Source organism: Oryctolagus cuniculus, chromosome 5, assembly GCF_964237555.1.
Source record: "Oryctolagus cuniculus chromosome 5, mOryCun1.1, whole genome shotgun sequence".
Taxonomy (NCBI): domain Eukaryota; kingdom Metazoa; phylum Chordata; class Mammalia; order Lagomorpha; family Leporidae; genus Oryctolagus; species Oryctolagus cuniculus.
Genome location: NC_091436.1, coordinates 114,742,727 through 114,763,762, shown reverse-complemented (window position 1 = coordinate 114,763,762; position 21,036 = coordinate 114,742,727).

Below are 21,036 nucleotides of genomic sequence, written 5' to 3'. Positions count from 1 at the left end.
AGGCCTTTCTCTCCGTCTCTCCCTCTCACTGTCTGTAACTCTACTTCGCAAATAAATAAATAAATAAATAATCTTTAAAAAAAAAAAAGAAAAGAAAAAATGGGGGGGGGGCAGTCCTGTGAAATAGTAGGCTAAGCCTCTGTTGACGCTGGCATCCCATATGAGTAACAGTTTGTGTCCTGGCTGCGCCTCTACTGAACCAGCTCTCTGTTTATGGCCTGGGAAAGTAGTAGAGATGGTTCAAGTACTTGGACCCCTGCACCCATTTGGGAAACCTGGAACAAGCTCCAGGCTCCTGGCTTTGGATTGGCCCAGCTCCAGCCTTTAGGGCTAGTTGGTGAGTGAACCAGCAGATGGAAGACCTTTCTCCCTGTCTAGCCCTCTCTGTCTATAACTCTACTTCTCAAAAAACAAATAAATAAATAAAATTAAATATTTTAAAAAATAAAAGAAAAATTGTTTGGGACTCATGTTGTAGTATAATGGGTTAAGCCGCTGCCTGCAACACTGGCATCCCATATGGGCACTGAATCATGTGTCAGACACTCCACTTTCAATCAAGCTCCCTGCTAAAGTGCTTGGGAAAGTGGTGGAAGGTGACCTAAGTGCTTGGACTCCTGCCACCCACCTAGGAGATCCAGAAGAAGCTCTTGGTTCCTTGGTTTGGCCTGGCCCAGCCCCAGATATTGTGGCCATTTGTGTAGTGAACAAGCCTAAGGAAGATCTATCTCCCCCTCTCTCTACCTGTAACTCTGTTTTTCAAGTAAAAAAAAAAATGTTGTGGAAGTTGTACCATGTTATATGCTTTCTGATTATTAGGTTTATCTTTTGAAAAAGGCTGCAGCTAATTAAGTATTTTTAAAGTTCTAGCCTAATTTACCTGCCCCAACTGAAACTGGAAGAATGTTGAAGTCATAGTGAGAAAAGGGCACAGTATATTCTTAACTGTGATAAGCAGCAATTTTTATTTTGTCTGTAGAAACTGGAACAAAAGGAAACTCAGAGATCCCTGAGGACTCTGTCAGTGGACTAGCTTGACAAGAAAATTTTGAAATCTCTGTGTTCTGTTGACTAGAGTGAGCATAATTCCTGATCGGACATCCCAAATTAAATAGAAGGCTGAGTCAGAGAAGATTTCAAGATTTTAACAATAAATGACAAAAAGGATGATACTTCCACTGACAAGCACAGAAGATTGGAGAACATTAGGTGCAAGATGGACAATTCTGATTTAGATTGATGGAGTTTGAAATGATGATAGGATAGCTTACAGAGTACTGATTGTGGGCCAGGATTGCCTGTACTGTGCCCAAAGTTTTCCTTAGCAGATTCTGTGTTAAAAACTCAGAATGCAGTGTTTAATAACGTGCAAAGTTCCACAGTAGCACAGAGGATGAAATGAATAATTATGAGAGTCTCACATATTTTAATGAAAACACAGTATTTGAGGTTTTTTAAAAAGATTTTATTTATTTATTTGAGAAGTAGAGTTACAGACAATGAGAGGGAGAGACGGAGAGAACGTTCTTCCTTCTGCTGGTTCACTCCCCAAATGGCTACAACTGCCGAAGCTGTGCCGATCCAAAGCCAGGAGCCAGGAGCTTCCTCCAGGTCTCCCACATGGGTGCAGGGGCCAAAGGACTTGACCCATCTTGTCCTGGTTTCCCAAGCCATAAAGCCAGGAGCCAGGAGCTTCCTCCAGGTCTCCCACATGGGTGCAGGGGCCAAAGGACTTGACCCATCTTGTCCTGGTTTCCCAAGCCATAGCAGAGAGCTGGATGGGAAGAGGAGCAGCCGGGACTAGAACCGGCACCCATATGGGAGGATGCCAGTGTCGTAAGAGCATTATCCCACTGCGCCACAGTTCCGTCCCAATATTTGAGTTTTATCTAAAATAAAAACCATACATTTACATGAAGGAACAACAAAGTTCTAAGTGTATGAAATCACATAATACATTTTGCTAACTAAAAGTAATTTGATAGAGGGTACAAAGAAGAAAGGGAATAATAAATGTTGACTTTGAAGAACGTGCCTTGCAAAGTCATAAAGGATGTCTGGGCTATGAAATGGAATTTGGATTTTATTCTGTAGGCATCATAAAGCCACTATAGGTTTTTCAGAAGAACAGCAATTGATCCAATTTCTGTTTTAGAAAGATCAATCTGACAAGGCAATATGAAGAATGGATTGTATAAGAACAAGATAAGATATAGAGAGAACATTTATGAAGCTTTTGAAATAGTTCAGGTGGAAATGATGAGAACTGAAAAAGCATCAATGGGTATAAGAAGAGAGAATGAATGATAAAGCTATTTAGAATATAAGCTCATCGTATTTCTAAATTTTTGTTTCTATTTAAAATAATTTAAAGGACATAAAATTGCACAGATTTTCAGGCACTATGTTACATTTTATTACATATATACATTATACAGTGTTCAACAAGGGTAAATGTATTTATCATTTCAAACAGTTTGTATTGCTTTATAGTGAAAACATTCAAAATCCTATCTTTCAGATTTTAAAAAATGATTTATTTATTTGTTTGAATGGCAGAGTGACAGGGAAAGAAAGACAGAGAGAGAAACATTTTTTATACACTGGTTTAGTCTTCAAATGTCTGCAATAGCTAGATTTGTGTAAGCTGAAGCCAGGATCCAGAAATTCTATCCTGAGTGCCCAAATACTTGGGTCATCTTCCACTGTCTTCCCAGGCACATTAGCAGAAAGCTGAACTGGAAGTAGAAAAAGTTGTACTTGAACCGGCATTCCAATATGGGATGTCATTGTCACAGTGGCAGCTTAACCCATCGCACCACAATGTCAGCTCCTCTTCCAATTTCCTTAATAGGGAAGTATAGAGTACAATAACATTTTCTATAGGCACCCTAATGCAAACCCTACTTCTTGTTCCTACTTAGCTACAACCTCAGACTCACCTATTAACCATTTCCATACTTCCCTCCTCACTGCCCTTCCCAACTTTTGGTAACCATAATTATTTTTTTAACTTCTATGTCATCACCTAATGTTTACATTCCACATATGAGTGGGATTATGTGATCTTTTTCTTTCTGTGGTTGACTTTGTTTCACTTGACATCATGAACTCCAGTTCCATCCAAGTTCCATTCTATCTGTGGCTGAGTAATATTCCATTGTATATGTGCTACATTTTCTTTATTCTTTAGTCAGTAGATACGCACACAAGTTATTTACATTTCTTAGCAGTTGTTAACCATGCTGCAATAATTATGGGAGTATAGATGTCTCTGTGATAAATGAATTGCATTTCCTTTGGACCTTCACACACATTTGGGATGGCTGGATCATATGGTAGTTCTATTTTTACATTTTGTTTTCCATGATATCTGAACTGTTACATTCTCACCAACAATGTGTAAGGCCTCCCTTTTCTCTACAGTCTCAACATCTATTATTTTTTTTGTCTTTTTATAAAAGCCAAACTTACTGGAGTGGAGTGATATGCTATTTTGTAGTGGTTTTTAAATTGCTTTCTCCTAATGATTAGTGACTGAGCATTTTTTTCCTAAGCTTGTGAGCAATTTATGTGTCTTCCTTTGAGATATATCTGTTTAAATGTACTTCAATTTTTAACTGGATTGTTTGTTTTTGCTATTGAGTTGCTTGAGTTCCTTGTATATTTTGGATATGTATGTCAGATGTATAGCTTACAAATATTTTCTCCCACTCTTTGGCTGTCTTTTCACTATTGATTTTTTGCTTTAATGGACAGAAGCTTATTAGTTTGATGGCATATCCTTCTTCCATTTTGCTTTTATTTTCTGTGTTTTTGGGGTCTGATCTGGAAAATCCTTCCCAACTCCTATGTCCTTATGCGTTTTCCCTATGATTTACTCTAATAGTTTCAAAGCTTCCAGTCTCAACTTTAAGTCTTTGATCAATTTTGAATTGATTTTTGTATATGGGTAAGAAAGAGATCTAGTTTCAGTCTTCCGCATGTAGATATCCATTTTTCTGGCACCAAGGTAGTTTATTAGAAAGACTGTTCTTTCTCCAATACATGTTCATAGTACCTTTGTCAAAGATTAGTTGCTTATAGATGTAAGGGTTTAGTTATAGGGTCTGTATTCTGTTTCATTAGTCTATGGAGCTAAGCCAGTACCATATTTTGCTTTTTCTTAAGTTCCCCTAGAATCCCAATAACTCAGAAATTTGCTGTTTTCTTGCTATCTCATAGCTCCTGTAGGCTTTCTTAATTCTTCTTGATTCTTTTTCCTCTTTGCTCTACTCATTTTCAAATTGTCTATTTTTGAGCCCACTGATCCTTTCTTCTGTTATTCTTCTGCTATTGATGCCTTCTATCACACTTTTATTTCAGTTATTGTACTTTCCAGATGAAGTGTTCTGCCTGATTTTTTTAATTACATCAATCTCTCTATCCAATCTCTCCACTACAATATTGAATGGGATCTCTGTGTCTTCCTGAATTTCACTGAGTCTTCTTAAAACAGCTATTTTACAATCTTCATCTGAGTATTTGGAATTTTTATTTCTTATATGGATTTTTTTATGACCAGAAGATTTAGACAGTGTGAGAGAGAGACAGAGAGAAGTTCTTCCTTTTCCATTGGTTCACCCCCCAAGGCCGCTACGGCTGGTGCGCTGCGCCAATCTGAAGCCAGGAACCAGGTGTTTCTTCCTGGTCTCCCATGTGGATGCAGGGCCCAAGTACTTGGGCCATCCTCCACTGCCTTCCCAGGCCAGAGAGCTGGACTGGAAGAGGAGCAACCGGAACAGAACCGGCACCCCAACCGGGACTAGAACCCGGAGTTCCAGCACCACAGGTGGAGGATTAGCCTAGTGAGCTGCCGCGTGGGATGGTTTCTTACACACAATTTTGTTCTTAAGAATAGTTCCCAGAATTTCTTGTTTACCTTTTTTTCTTAATTTGAAAAACAAAGTGGCAGAAAATAGATAGATAGATAGATAGATAGATAGATAGATAGATAGATAGCAAATGTATATATATATATATATATTTCATCAACTGGCTCAGGCCCTAAATGCCTACAACAGCTAAGGCTAAGTAGGATGAAACAAGGAGCCCAGAACTACCTCCATGTGTTTCACATGGATGGCAGGGTAAAAAGTAATTTCTCCATCATCTGCTGAATTCTTAGGCACTTTTACAAAATATTGGATTGGGATATAGGCATCCTGAGCAGTGGCTTAACCTGTGGCATCACAACACTTTGGAATTTTTTGATGCTTATTAGTGCGCAATGTCATCTGTACATTGAAAGACTAAGTACAATAAAAAAAAAATCTGGCTTCATTTCTAGCTGCCCGTCTAGAAATTCTGAGCAATCTGTTTATTTTTTCTGAACCTAGGAATACATCTGCTATTTCCTAACTAGCTAGCATCCAAAGTCAAGATTTGCCCCAGGTCTGACATTGAAATATTTATTTTTCTGATGCAGTTTTACAATATTAGCCAACATCAATTTGTCCCAAATATTCAGTTGATGTTTTGTTTAGTGTGCACTAGAAGTGCTCAAAAAGGGACAGTCCATCTCTATGAACCTCGTTTTATGCTTTTGGTAGGTTCAGATCCTTTGTTCTGTGTCCATCAATGCCACAATTCTAGATCACATTTGGAGCCAACAGTCTGCCAAGAACAGTGCAGCAGAGTATGCCCTTTACCTACTCTTCCATCTTGGAATCTATCCTCAAATAGATTTAACCTGCAGTTGGTTGAATTATTGTAGCCTTAATAATTATTATAGACTTCCTATTTAGTGGGGTCAAAAAGAAAAATGTGCTAATATTGGGAAAAGAATTCATGGAAAATATAAAAATTTTATCCATGCTACAAATTGGTGTGTGTTATTTAGAGAAAACAAAGTAAACAGTACTATTAGTTTAAACAAGGCATACAAAGACTGAGCTTTAGATGTCTGAATGGTGGATATAAAGTTCAGAGGCTTACTAATCAGAAACAGAAACTAAAAAGAATATAAGGAAATAATAATTGCTATGAAAGCCAGGGCAAAAGTGAATTTTAGGAATCACTGAATATTCAGTAGATTGAATTCCAAAATTCTGTATTTTTCTCAATACCAGTCTATTTTACTGACCTCTTCCAACCAAATCCAGATCTCAGCTCCACTCTTAGGAGCTGAATCTTACATCTGACTATACTTTAGGATACTTACTAATGCATTACATTATAAGTGCATACCCAAAAGCAATGAATATTTATCACAAAAATCCCAACTCAGAAAACCTGTGCTCTTTTAACATCCGTTGATATAGCATTAACAATGGCTATAGGTATAAGGAAAGAGGACTGTATGTCTCAGTTAATGTTTTCACAGAATCAGTCTTTTTACTTTAATTTTAATTTAAGAATTTATTTTTGCTGAGTGGGGTAGAGATTATACCTATTATGCTGAGAATTTGCCCCCTATTAACAAAGGCACAAGAAACCCTATATGCATTTATCTTTATACATTTATCTTTTATAGTGCTTACTTTATCTTAACGTTACCTGCCCAAATTATTGCATTTGGCTCAGTGAAAATTTTCCTATTTCTTGCAATACTCTACTATTTTAATAACTGTAATACCTATATTTCAGGATTTCTTGGTTATTTCTCTAGTTCTTTTGTGTCAAATTTGTTCTACTTCAGTCTTTAAATATAGGAGTTCTTTGAACTTTGATCCTAATCTCTCTTCCTTTATTACCATTTCCCCATATTCTACCACCATGCAATATCAAACAAACAAGGACTATTTGCCCCAAGGACTACAATTGTACCCTGTAATATAAAAAAAAAAATCAGTTAGTCCACATATCTACTATCAAAGTCACATTACATTCAATGTGCCCAAGATCAAATCCATATAAATTTTCCTTACTTGATCTTTTCAAGTTATCTCTGAAGAAATACTATGAAAGTAAACTTTAAATGCCAGCCATTTATCCATTTGGAAAGGTAGAATGATGTGAGAATTTTAGAATACTATCAGTTGCAATGAATAGATTAATGAAATTTGCTTATTATACAAATCTGCAAAAACACTGAAGCTTCTGGACAATACCATATTGGCAGAAGCGCCTTGTACATGCTGGCCTAATTTAAATAGCTGATTTTCCCAAGCACTTTTGGATCAATCAAATTAGAATAGTAGGGTTTTTTTTTATTACAGGTGTTTACAGAAATGTATTTTAAATAATAAACGGATTATAGTATTCTCTGTTTTTTGCCAGTTTCATTTTATTTTTTTAAGTAGTACAAATTTCATATATTTCATACATGCATACTTAGGAACATAGTGGTGTTCTCCCTCTAGCCTCCAACCCCTCCTCTCCTTCCCTCTTAGATCTCCACTCATAACCTTTACCAGATTCAATGATTGTTTACAGTATTCTCCATTTTTACACTTGTATACAATTTACTTTAATCACATTGTAATTAGCATTAACCACAGAATGTACCAAGAATGGGAGAAAAAAGCAGTTATTTATATATGCAAGGTTAACTAAATTTACATGATATATGCAAATTCATTTAAAATTATCTAGTTTATACATAGAATTTGGTCTAAAATACAATTTTTTTATATATCATTGGAATGAAATGATTGAATTTTGTTCAACATACAAACTATTTTATTTCAAAGTGATCTTTATTTCTTTAGGTAAAAATATTATGTTATAAATATAACAGTTCATCTGTAGTTCATAATTCTCAATTCATAATTTTTTAAAATCTAGGAATCCATAACCTATATACACAGGGACAGTTGCAACACTATTGTCAACAGTTAGACCTGTGTTCTGGAAGATAAATTAAATACTGCAGTTACATATTAATTGGTTTTATTCCACACTTTATCTAATTAAAAATCTAGTAATTATAGAGGTAACAGCATTAAAAATTTCCCCACTTGAGATATCAATGTCTAGAACTTGTTTTGTTTTTTTTTTTTAATTTTTTTTTGGCTCAATCTTGAGTCATTTTCATTCCCTAAGTTCTCAACCACTCTATCTAATTATATGATTTGAAACATAGGAAAAAATCCTGTAGAGAGCATGATACATAGTAAGCTCTCAGTAAATGTTAGTAGACAATATACTTATATCCCATCATCTTAAGTTACCTAAATGTTTCCTTTGCTCAGTGTTAACCTTACCCTGCTAAATATGCCAAAAATCCATAATTACCTTTCTTTACTTTTCCTAAAATTAAAAAAAAAAGTTCTTTGAAATAACTTGTAAGAGAGAAATAATTTACTAATTTTAAAAAAGAACTAAAATTCTAACTTCAGAGTTCTGCAGTCAGTGCCAGAGACACATGAAATGAGCGACAAAAATACTACTGCAAAGTAGGACAGTATTATCTGAACTGAATGATCAATGAAGGTTTCTTACTTAATAGGGTTAATTGGAATGTTATTCATGTCATTCAAGAAGACAAGGAAGACAGAAGAGACATACCAGGAATATGCAGAAAGAATTTGATACACTCCAGAATATCCTAGCACTGGGGTTCACATGGAGGTGGGGAGAGGTGTGATGATGCTTAACTGGCAGGTAAGTGCTGTATCAGGGAAGGCTCACTGCTATGTAAGGGAGAGTTGACCTTGTCATGCAAGCAGCAGCACAACGTAAGGATTTTAGGGACGCGAACAGCATGCTCAGATCTGAGTTTTAGAAACTGTGCTTTAGTTGTAGCATCAGGGTGCTTTCACTTAACAAAGCCCCTCCAAAAAGAAAGGGAAGTTTTAGAGCTATTGCATCTACAGTAAGTCATGTGACAGCTGGTGCAGGCCCCATGCATCAGTTTACTTCTGCTTACATTGAGGAGAAGGCAGGAGCCTTTGGGTAAGCAAAAAATGAAAATAACCCTTTCCCCCCACAACTGCAAAGATTGCCTGGAGAAGAATTGTGTCACACTATTTTCTCACATGATGTCATCCATCTGGGCTTCAGTTCGGATTGATTCTGTTCCAGATAGAAATCAGAGAAACAAGCTGGACTGATACAATCTAGAACATTCACCACTGAAGGAAAGAACAGGAGATGAGAAAAGGTTGATTTCTTCTCCTCTTTAGGGTGGCTGGTGGATGATCTGCTCTCTGAGTGAGTTGATTAGTATCTGTGCCCATTATCATTTGAAGGCTTATCTTAACTTTTCATATTATAAAAGCTTCATTGAACTTGATTGTTTTAACAGCAAAATTTTTATATTTTAATGCTTACTGTACAGGTAAAATATGATGGTAAAACAGAGCAATCAGTATAGAAAGAGAAAACAAATTCCATAAGTAAAGGAAAAATATATCAGAAAGTAGAATGAATAATTGGGGTCACAAAGACCCATATGTAAGGATGCACATTTGTGAATTAAGTAATGCTGTTAGTTTAATATGTGTGGACTTTCCTACAATGTGTGACTAAAGATATGTGTAATATTTATATAATCCCTTTTAGTTTAGCATTTCCAACTTAATCAAATAACACATTCATTTAACCCCGTATTTTAATAATAGTACTGCTATTAGTCCTTACGTGTGCAAACATTTAACCATATCCTAATCTGACAATGTAGTTAGCATTACCATTTCACTAATGAGGAAAATAAGTAGTTGTTCACAGTCAATAGTGAGAGTAATCTCAAGGAAGGTCTAGAGAAAAATGTGTAATAAATGAAAAATTTAAAGCAAACTAAAATGATGGGAAATAAGTCTGAACATCATTAATTATCACATTGCAGTGTTGTTGGAAGATAGCCATAACTTTAAACACATCAGAAATTTTATGAAGTATGAGAAAATTTTCATTTGATGTAATATGGAGTAACACGTCAAATAGATCAGAACTATTGTTTGGCAGTGACCTAGTCAGAATGATTTTGACTAGTCATTATTTAAAAAGAAAATTTGAAGAGGCTGTTTCCAGACAAATATTCTTTGTTCTCTGGAGACATTTCACATGGTGACAACCCGACAGAGGATGAAGAATGTGTCATGACAAAATTGACCTAAAAATTCAAATAAAATTCACAGGATCATTCTTATTTGCAAATGCTTTTCAGCTACTTCATTAAAATTTAGGACACTGTGATTCCAGGAAGAGGCAGGGTCTTATATTGAGTGTATTGGGTAATGCTAATATCTAGTGAAGTTTGCCTGTTATTGTCAATAAAATGAATTTTTAGTACTTGGCATTGTCCAGCAACATAAAGTCCTAAGAAATAAAATTATCTATTGCCTTACTTGGAGAACTTGAAAGCATTGCCATTTGAAGAAACCAAAATCTTTGGGAGGTATTTTATTATCAGTAAGATTCCAGAAAATAACATGTGGGCTATCATTTGTTTCTTCTTATATCATTGTTGTGAAAAATATGATGACCTATATTCTTTGTTCTAAATCTTTTCATTCACTATTTATATGAAGCAATTTTCCTAATACAGGAAATTAAAGCCTAGAAAACATTTCACCTATTTTATTTGCCTCACAGGAGTTTTCTTGTATCAAAAGTTTAACATAAATTATTTTATTAACAACTATGAGTAAGGATGAACACTAAGCCTAGCAATTAAGATGCCATTTAAGATGACTCATCCCTTGGGGCCAGCACTGTGGCCAAATAGGTTAAACCTCCACGCATAACACCAGCATCCCATATGGTTGCCTATTTGAGTATGGCTGTTCCGCTTCTGATCCAGCTTTCTGCTGATGACTCGGGAAGGCAGAGGAAAATGATCCAAGTGCTTGGGTCCCTACACCCATGGGGGAGACCCAGAAGAAGCTCCTGGCTCCAGATGGGTCCAGCTCCAGCCATTGTAGCTATCTGGGGAGTGAACCAGTGAATAGAAGACGTTTCTCTCTGTCTTTTCTCTCTGTAACTCTGCATCTCAAATAAATAAAATTTTTAAAAAAGATGCCTACATCCTACATTGGACTACATGGGTTTGATTTCTGTCTCCTGCTCCTGACTCCAAATTTCCACCAGTACAGACCCTTGGAGACAACAGCAGTGACTCAAACAATTGAGTTCCTGACAGCTGCATGGGATACCTAGAGTTCCAACTAAACTTCAATCCTCTAAAACAGTACAAAAAACCCACCAAGATTCCTATTGAGTCAAGGAGAAAGTATTCTATTCAAGCCTGCGTACAGAAAATGGGATTACATTAAATGTACACATTTCTACTTTGTGGTTATCTAAATGCTTCTGAGCCTTAGATGTCATTTGAATACTTAACACTTGCATTAAAATCTAAAATCCGAAGAATCTTTGTTGAATTTTGTATATTAACATACGGAATTTTGGGAAATGATGGCCTTTTTATACAGATCCTAGAAATAGCTTCCAAATTCCCCATTTGGCCTTGGTTTGTCCTTTCTGCAAGCCATTACCATTTATTTTTGTGTAACACAGAGCTGATCTTGACACTTCGATGTGTAACAAGCAACTGCCACCAACTATTATTTCTCAGCTCTAGGATAGCTATGAAGCTCCCTTAAATTTAACATCAAATAGTATGGCTTTTTGCATTTTTCTGAGTCTTTGGCATTATTGAATTGTTTAGTAGGCCAAACTGTTTTTATGTTCCGATCCAATATGTATTTCTAGGTGTACCTGCTGATATACAATATGGTGTATACAACACACTGCACCACACAATAAAGATAAGGGATTTGGGGGCTGGCAATACGGCGCAGCAGGTTAATGCCCTGGCAAAAGCACAGGCATCCCATATGGGCACCAGTTCAAGACCCGGCTGCTCCATTTTTGATCCAGCTTTCTGCTGTGGCCTGGGAAAGCAGTAGAAGATGGTTCAAGTCCTTGGGCCCCTGCACCCACGTAGGAGACCCAGAAGAAGCTCCAGGCACCTGGCTTCAGATCGGCACAGCTCCGGCCATTGCAGTCAGTTAGGGAGTAAACCATCAGATGGAAGACCTCTCTCTCTCTGCATCTCCTCTCTCTGTATAACTCTGACTTTCAAATAAATAAATAAATCTTAAAAAAAAAAAAAACAAAAACAGGGTAAGAAGACTTCTTTTGGAGCCTAAATTTCCAATGTAATCAGTAATAGCTCACATAGCAATTAGCTACCTCTGCAATTTTTGCCCTCTCTATCTCTCTCGCTTTCTCTCTCTCTCTGTGTCGCTCTCTCTCTCTCTCTCTCACACACACACACACATACACACAAACACACACTGTGAAGGAATTCTTATTACCTACAGAAAGCAGAAAATCCATTCCATCTCCTTGTAACTTTATATTAGCTTTGTTCTTATCCTTCTAGGACAATAGCTTTTTTTCCTTATAAGTTGATAAACCCTTGTCTCCAACACACTTTGTGCAAGTTCATTTGAAAAATAAAGATTCATAATAGACTGAAGCAAATATTTGATCTTGTTATTTTTATGTCAATTATCTGAACACTTTGGCGTAATGAATGTAAGATATGACAACTGTTCAGTTGGAGAGAGAGTTTTGCAATTGTGAATAGTAATACAAGAGCTCTTAAAATTTTATTCCTAGCCGGCGCCGCGGCTCACTAGGCTAATCCTCCGCCTTGCGGCGCCGGCACACCGGGTTCTAGTCCCGGTCGGGGCGCCGGATTCTGTCCCGGTTGCCCCTCTTCCAGGCCAGCCCTCTGCTGTGGCCAGGGAGTGCAGTGGAGGATGGCCCAGGTGCTTGGGCCCTGCACCCCATGGGAGACCAGGAAAAGCACCTGGCTCCTGGCTCCTGCCATCGGATCAGCGCGGTGCGCCGGCCGCAGCGCGCCGGCCGCGGCGGCCATTGGAGGGTGAACCAACGGCAAAAGGAAGACCTTTCTCTCTGTCTCACTCTCTCTCTCTGTCCACTCTGCCTGTCAAAAAATAAAAATAAAAAAAAAAACCAAAAAAACAAAAAAACAAAATTTTATTCCTTTTGGCCGGTGCCGCCGCTCACTAGGCTAATCCTCCACCTTGCGGCGCCGGCACACCGGGTTCTAGTCCCGGTCCGGGCACCGGATTCTGTCCCGGTTGCCCCTCTTCCAGGCCAGCTCTCTGCTGTGGCCAGGGAGTGCAGTGGAGGATGGCCCAGGTGCTTGGGCCCTGCACCCCATGGGAGACCAGGATAAGTACCTGGCTCCTGCCATCGGATCAGTGCGGTGCGCTGGCCGCAAGCGCCGGCAGCGGCGGCCATTGGAGGGTGAACCAACGGCAAAAGGAAGACCTTTCTCTCTGTCTCTCTACTGTCCACTCTGCCTGTCAACAAAAAATTTATTCCTTTTGAAAAATAAATAAAAATAAATAATAATAACAGATATCTACAGAACTTTTCATCCTACCCTTAAAGAATTTACATTCTTCTCAGCAGTACATGGAACCTACTCTAGGATTGACCACATACTAGGCCATAAAGCAAGTCTCAGCAAATTCAAAAGAAATAGAATCATACAATGCAGCTTCTCAGACCATAGAGAAATGAAGTTGGAAAGTAGCAACTCAGGAATCCCTAGCGCACATGCAAACACATAGAGACTGAACAACATGCTCCTGAATGAACACTGCGTCATAGAAGAAATCAAAAGAATCAAAAGAGAAATCTAAAACTTTCTGGAAGTAAATGAGGATAACAACACAACATATCAAAACTTATGGGACCGAGCTTCGGATCAGCGCAGTGCGCCGGCCACAGTGCGCCAGCCGTGGCGGCCATTAGGGGGTGAACCAACGGCAATAGGAAGACCTTTCTCTCTGTCACTCTCTCTCACTATCCACTCCGCCGGTCAAAAAAAAAAAAAAAAAAAAAAAAAAAAAAAAAAAAAAAACTTATGGGATACAGCAAAAGCAGTGTGAAGAGGAAAGTTTATAGCAATAGGTGCCTACATTAAGAAATTAGAAAAGCACCAATAAATAAGCTTTCAATGCATCTCAAGGATCTAGAAAAAACTGCAGCAAATCAGATCCAAATCTAGTAGGAGAAGAGAAATATTTAAAATCAGAGAAGAAATCAATAGGATTGAATACAAAAAAAAAAATTACAAAAAAATCAGCCAAACGAGGAGCTGGTTTTTTGAAAAAATAAACAAAATTGACACCCCATTCCCCAACTAACTAAAAAAGGAAGAGAAAAGACCCAAATTAATAAAATCAGAGATGATAAAGGAAATGTAGCAACAGACACCTCAGAAATAAAAAGAATCATCAGAGATTACTAAAAGGACTTGTATGCCAGCAAACAGGGAAACCTATCAGAAATGGATAGATTCCTGGACACATACAACCTAAGACCTAAATTGAACCAGGAAGACATAGAAAACCTAAACAGACCCATAACTGAGACAGAAATTGAAACAGTAATAAAGTCTCTCCCAACAAAGAAAAGCCCAAGACCAGATGGATTCACTGCTGAATTCTACCAGACATTTAAAGAACTAACTCCAATTCTTCTCAAACTATTCAGAACAATTGATAAAGAGGGAATCCTCCCAAATTCTTTCTATGAAGCCAGAATCACATTAATTCCTAAGCCAGAAAAAGATGCAGCATTGAAAGACTATTACAGACCAATTTCCCTGATGAATATAGGTGCAAAAATCTTCAATAAAATTCTGGCCAATAGAATGCAACAACACATCAGAAAGATCATCCACCCAGACCAAGTGGGATTTATCCCTGATATGCAGGGATGGTTCAACATTCTCAAATCAATCAATGTGATATACCACATAAATATACTGAAGAAGAAAAAACATATGATTATCTCATTAGATGCCGAGAAGGCATTTGATAAAATAGAACACCCTTTCATGATGAAAACTCTAAGCAAACTGGGTATGGAAGGAACATTCCTCAATACAATCAAAGCAATTTATGAAAAACCCACGGCCAGCATCCTATTGAATGGGGAAAAGTTGGAAGCATTTCCACTGAGATCTGGTACCAGGCAGGGATGCCCACTCTCACCACTGCTATTCAATATAGTTCTGGAAGTTTTAGCCAGAGCTATTAGGCAAGAAAAAGAAATTAAAGGGAAGGAAGGCATCACTATCCCTCTTTTCAGATGGTATGATTTATTTAGGGGATCCAAAGAACTCTACTATTGGAACTCATAAAAGAGTTTGGCAAAGTAGCAGGATATAAAATCAATGCACAAAAATCAACAGCCTTTGTACACACAGACAATGCCATGGCTGAGGAAGAACTTCTAAGATCAATCCCATTCACAATAGCCACAAAAACAATCAAATACCTTGGAATAAACTTAACCAAGGACGTTAAAGATCTCTATGATGAAAATTACAAAACCTTAAAGAAAGAAATCGAAGAGGATACCAAAAAATGGAAAAATCTTCTATGCTCATGGATTGGAAGTATCAATACCATCAAAATGTCTATTCTCCCAAAAGCAATGTATACATTCAATGCAATACCAATCAAAATACCAAAGACCTTCTTTTCAGATCTGGAGAAAATGATGCTGAAATTCATATGGAGACACAGGAGACCTCGAATAGCTAAAGCAATCTTGTACAACAAAAACAAAGCCAGAGGCATCACAATACCAGATTTCAGGACATACTACAGGGCAGTTGTAATCAAAACAGCATGGTACTGGTACAGAAACAGATGGATAGACCAATGGAACAGAACTGAAACACCAGAAATCAACCCAAACATCTACAGCCAACTCATATTTGATCAAGGATCTAAAACAAATCCCTGGATTAAGGAAAGTCTATTCAATAAATGGTGCTGGGAAAATTGGATTTGCACATGCAGAAGCATAAAGCAAGACCACTAGCTTTCACCTTACACAAAAATTCACTCAACATGGATTAAAGACCTAAATTTATGACCCAACATCATCAAATTATTAGAGAACATTGGAGAAACCCTGCAAGATATAGGTACCGGCAATGACTTCCTGGAAAAGACTCTGGAAGCACAGGCAGTCAAAGCCAAAATTAACATTTGGGATTGCGACAAATTGAGAAGTTTCTGTACTGCAAAAGAAACAGTCAGGTGAGTGAAGAGGCAACTGACAGAATGGGAAAAAACATTTGCAAACTATGCTACAGATAAAGGGTTAATAACCAGAATCTACAAAGTGATCAAGAAACTCCACAATATCAAAACAAACAACCCACTTAAGAGATGGGCCAAGGACCTCAATAGACATTTTTCAAAAGAGGAAATGCAAATGACCAACAGGCACATGAAAAAATGTTCAGGATCACTAGCAATCAGGGAAATGCAAATCAAAACCACCATGAGGTTTCACCTCACCCCAGTTAGAATGGCTACTAATGGCTACTATACTATTGGTTGAACTCTGTAATTAACACACAACTATTCTTAGGTGTTTAAATTTAACTGAAAAGTGATCTCTGTTAAATATAAGAGTGGGAATAAGAGAGGGAGGAGATGCACAATTTGGGACATGCTCAAGCTGACTTGCCCCAAATGGTGGAGTTAGAAATGTGTCAGAGGATTCCAATACAAACCCATCAAGGTGTCATGTACCAATGCCATCTCACTAGTCCTAGTGATCAATTTCAGTTCACAATTGATTATACTGATAGGTTTAAGAGTCAAAGGGATCACATAAACAAGACTAGTGTCTGCTAATACTAACTGATAGAATAAAAAAGGGAGAGAACAATTCAACATGGGAAGCAGGATACACAACAGACTCATAGAATGGCAGATGTTCTAAACAGCAGTCTGGCCTCAGAATCAGCCCTTAAGTCATTCAGATCTGGCTGAAGAGACCATGAGAGAATTTTAGGCATGGGAAGCCAAGACACTCTGGAAAAAAAACCTAAATGAAAGCTTTCTGTGAGTGAGATTCCAGCAGAAAGAATGGGCCATCAAAGAAGGAGGTACCTTTCTCTGAAGGGAGGAGAGAACTTCCACTTTGACTATGGCCTTGTCTAAATAAGATCGACGTCGGTGAACTCAAAAGGCTTCCATAACCTTGGCAACTCATGACTAAAGCCTTGGGAGATTACTGACGCCATAAACAAGAGTGTCAATTTGTTAATTCAACAACAGTAGTCACTGTGCACCTACTCCCCGTGTAAGATCTCTGTCCTTAATTTGTTGTTCAATATGAATTAATGCTATAACTAGTACTGAAACATTAATTTACACTTTATGTTCTGTGTGGGTGCAAACTGATGGAATCTTTACTTAACGTATACTAAATTGGTTTCTGTATATAAAGAGAATTGAAAATTAATCTTGATGTGAATGGAATGGGAGAGGGAACGGGAGATGGGAGGCTTCTGGGTGGGAGGGAAGTTACCTGGGGGGAAAAAGCTATTGTAATCCATAAACTGTACTTTGGAAATTTATATTTACTAAATAAATTTAAAAACATTTATTCCTAATATAATAATTTTAAATAAATAAGAATATATAGATTTAAATGATTCAGAATTAATAGATAAGTTTAGAACATCAATATTTTGTCAAGATAGAAAAGAATTTGGTTCAGTATGGCCCAGACAGATCCTCAGAAGGGGTCAGAATGATAGTAGTGAAAGGACAGAAATCATGGGGCTAGAACTGTGCCATAGTGGATTAAGCCACTGTCTGCAGTGCTGACATCACATACGAGCACCAGTTCAAGTCCTGGTTGCTCCACTTCTGCTCCAGCTCTCTGTTAATGTGCCTGGGAAAGCAGTAGAAGACGTTTCAACTACCTTGGTCTTGCACCCATGTGAGAGACCCAGATGAAGCTCCCCATCCTAGCTTTGGCCTGGATGAGCCCTGGCTGTTATGGCCATTTGGGGAATAAACCAGCAGATGGAAGATTTTTTTCCTCTCCCTCTCTCTTGGTAACTCTGACTTTTCAATAAATAAATCTTTGGGGAAGAAAGGACAGAGATGAATCCATTTATCATAACAGAGGGAAAATGAACAGATTAATGACAATGTTGAATATTCTCTATGGATCACCTATATGTGCAGGGTAAGGAGCAACAAGTATAAAGAGAAGAGCCTGACCAACATGGAACGGCAACATAGGAGGTATTACCTGGCAGAGTGAATGGGCCTGAGAATGAAAGATGCTAAGCATGAGATGTGGTCATGAGGCACCCAAAAGAGAGCATAACATTACAGCTTTGATCAAGGTAAGTGCCTTAACAAAATGTGTTTTAAAATTTTTGGATTCATGAAACAAAATTTAAATAGTATGTCACATTAATCATATTTCAACGTCATAGTCGGCTCACAAAGATATTACTTTAACATAGGTCATGAAACATTTGATAAAACATTCTGTGTGGCTTTTTGATTACTTTTCCTATAGTGATATTAAATGACATGGCCACATATTCAAAGTTGATAATTTAAAAAGAAACAAACAAAATTGGGATCTTATTATTCCTTTCATGTGTAGCATTGTTTCCTAATTTCAAAATGCTTTAGGAAGGGTGGAAATTATAATGTATTAAAATACTGAAACAAGTCTGGGCTTGGTACTTGAGGAGTCACAGATTTTAAAATGAAGTGTAGAAAATAAACAGTGGCTTAATAAGAACATAATAAAACATTTTCAGATTAATTTATAAGTACTTAATTTCATTCCTGGTGTATTTAACACAGAATTGGTGTACAACGTCAATCCCACTGGGTAAAAATATGGTGTGGGATAAATATTCAAAACAAAAAGAATGTGTGTTCCCATTAGTATCCTCATACTTGTGTCTTTAAAAAAGAAGATTACAAAATATATTTAATAGTAACATTGAAACAAGAAATGACAAAGAAATCAGACAAGGGAAGCCAAAGAATGGAAAATGAATCCTAAATTCAGTGATTTGCCTTTCTTTCAGTTTCAACAGTTCATTCTGATCAGGTTCCTGAGCTGCTTCTGCATGCATTTTGGTTCCTATGAATTTGGAGCTAGAAAACTAATTGGAAATTAAAGACATTCTAACACAAAAAATAAAATTACAGTGCTTCTGCCATATATATTTAATATTTGACTTAAAATTCCACACATTTCACACATTTTTGCCTGATTTATACACAATCATAAATCCTATCTCTATTAATCTCATCAATATTAATATTTAAATATGCTTATAATGCTATGGAACTTAATCTGAGCACACAAGAATAATACTTCTAGTCTTCAAATTATAACACAGTTCAAGCTGAATTATTAACATGGATGCAGTATGATAGAAGAAAGTAAACCGGTTAAATTCAAATTTATTATAAAAAAAATACAGCAGTATGCCTACATTTAGCAGGATTAAAGAGCCAACACTTCAACTGAAATATTTATGTAAGCGAATTCTTTATTCTTTTTTGAGTAGAAGTTGGATATACACGTGTTTATTTCAAGGGTTTCTAATTTTTTTCATTTTTGACTATTATTCATATAAAGATAACAAATTTCATGATTTCATAGATATAATTCTAAAAAATAATCATACTTCCATCTTTTCCTCCCTCCCTTAATCTTGCTTCTTCCTTCCTTCCTTTTTTTTCTTCAAATTTTGCAATAACATACTTTCAGTATACATTATAATCATAGGCTTAATGCACCACTAACCATAATGTTCAATAAACTAAAAGTAAAAAGACCACTGTTCCACATAGTATAGACAAGGGCTATAAGCAATAATCAAATCATAAGATGGCAGTTTGATTCTTATACATTGTGCTCCTCTGTATTCTAATTAAATACCACATTATCAGAGAAAGCATGATATTTGTCTTTTTCAGACTGGCTTATTTCACTAAGTATAATTGTGTCCAGTTGGATTTATTTTGTTGCAAAAGACAGGATTTCATCCTTTTTTGTGACTGAGTAGTATTCCATTGTGCATTTATACCACATTTTCTTTACCCAGTCATCAGTTCATGGACATCTGGGTTGATTTCATATCTTACCTATTATGAATTGAGCAGTTATAAACATGAGGGTGTAAATAATTATTTCATATACTGATTTCATTTCGTTTGGGTAAATTCCCAGGTGTGGGCTGACTGGGTCATATGGTAGATCTGTTTTCAGATTTAGGGGAATCTCCATACTGTCTTTTGTAATGTTTGTACTGGTTCATATTCCTATCAACACTATATGTGGGTACTTTTTTTTCTCCTATGCATATACACCTAAAGTTACAGAATCACAGAAATATAGAGTTGGCTGATGGTTGAGTATTCCTCTCTACTGCTCTTTTCATAGATAAGGCACTCAAGCATAAAAGAAGGCACCAGCAATTGGCATATCGAGGCTTATGATAACATTTAGGACCTTACTTCAAAACATCTAGTCCAGGGCTCTGTACAGCTCTTTGTTGAGACATATGGGTCATGCGTATAAGATCATCAGATCTCTAGGCTATTGCTTATTGTAGCACTTCTGTCTTAACAAAGGTCCAAACAAAGGCTTGTCTGGCAATCTGAGACAATTTTCCGAATTTCTTTGTACATTTATATAGAGAAAATTCTTTCCCTACATATAAATGTGAAAAAGATAAATAATGAGATTTGCAGGCTAATGTGTGAATATTTTTTATATGTTTGTGATGAAAAATATTCAGAAAAAACATTTTGGGGGTTATAAAAAATTAGAAGATAGATTTGGAACCCAAAAAATGAAGATTCTCTTCTGCATTGGCACTGGTTGATTATGAAGCTTGGAGGATAAGTTTCTGAACACAGTTTCTTTGCACACCCATAAAGACTGGAACCTCATGACTGCTTATTAAAGATTTGGTTTTGGCCAATGAGAAGTAACCGCTTTTAAAATTATTTGGCAGTTTACTTTCTTTGAATCTCAACCACTTATGTGATTCAAAGAACAGCATTGATATTCATTCATAGAAAAAGCCTCACAAGTGAATGAACTTTTCCAAGGACAAAAATAAAAAGCATAAATCAATGAATGATGTAGTAACAGGTACTATGCTGATTAGGAAAAGATGCTTAAAAGTATTACTACCATTAATCAAATGGTTCTTCATTGATTTAATTAACAAGGTGAGTAAATGTGGTTTTACCG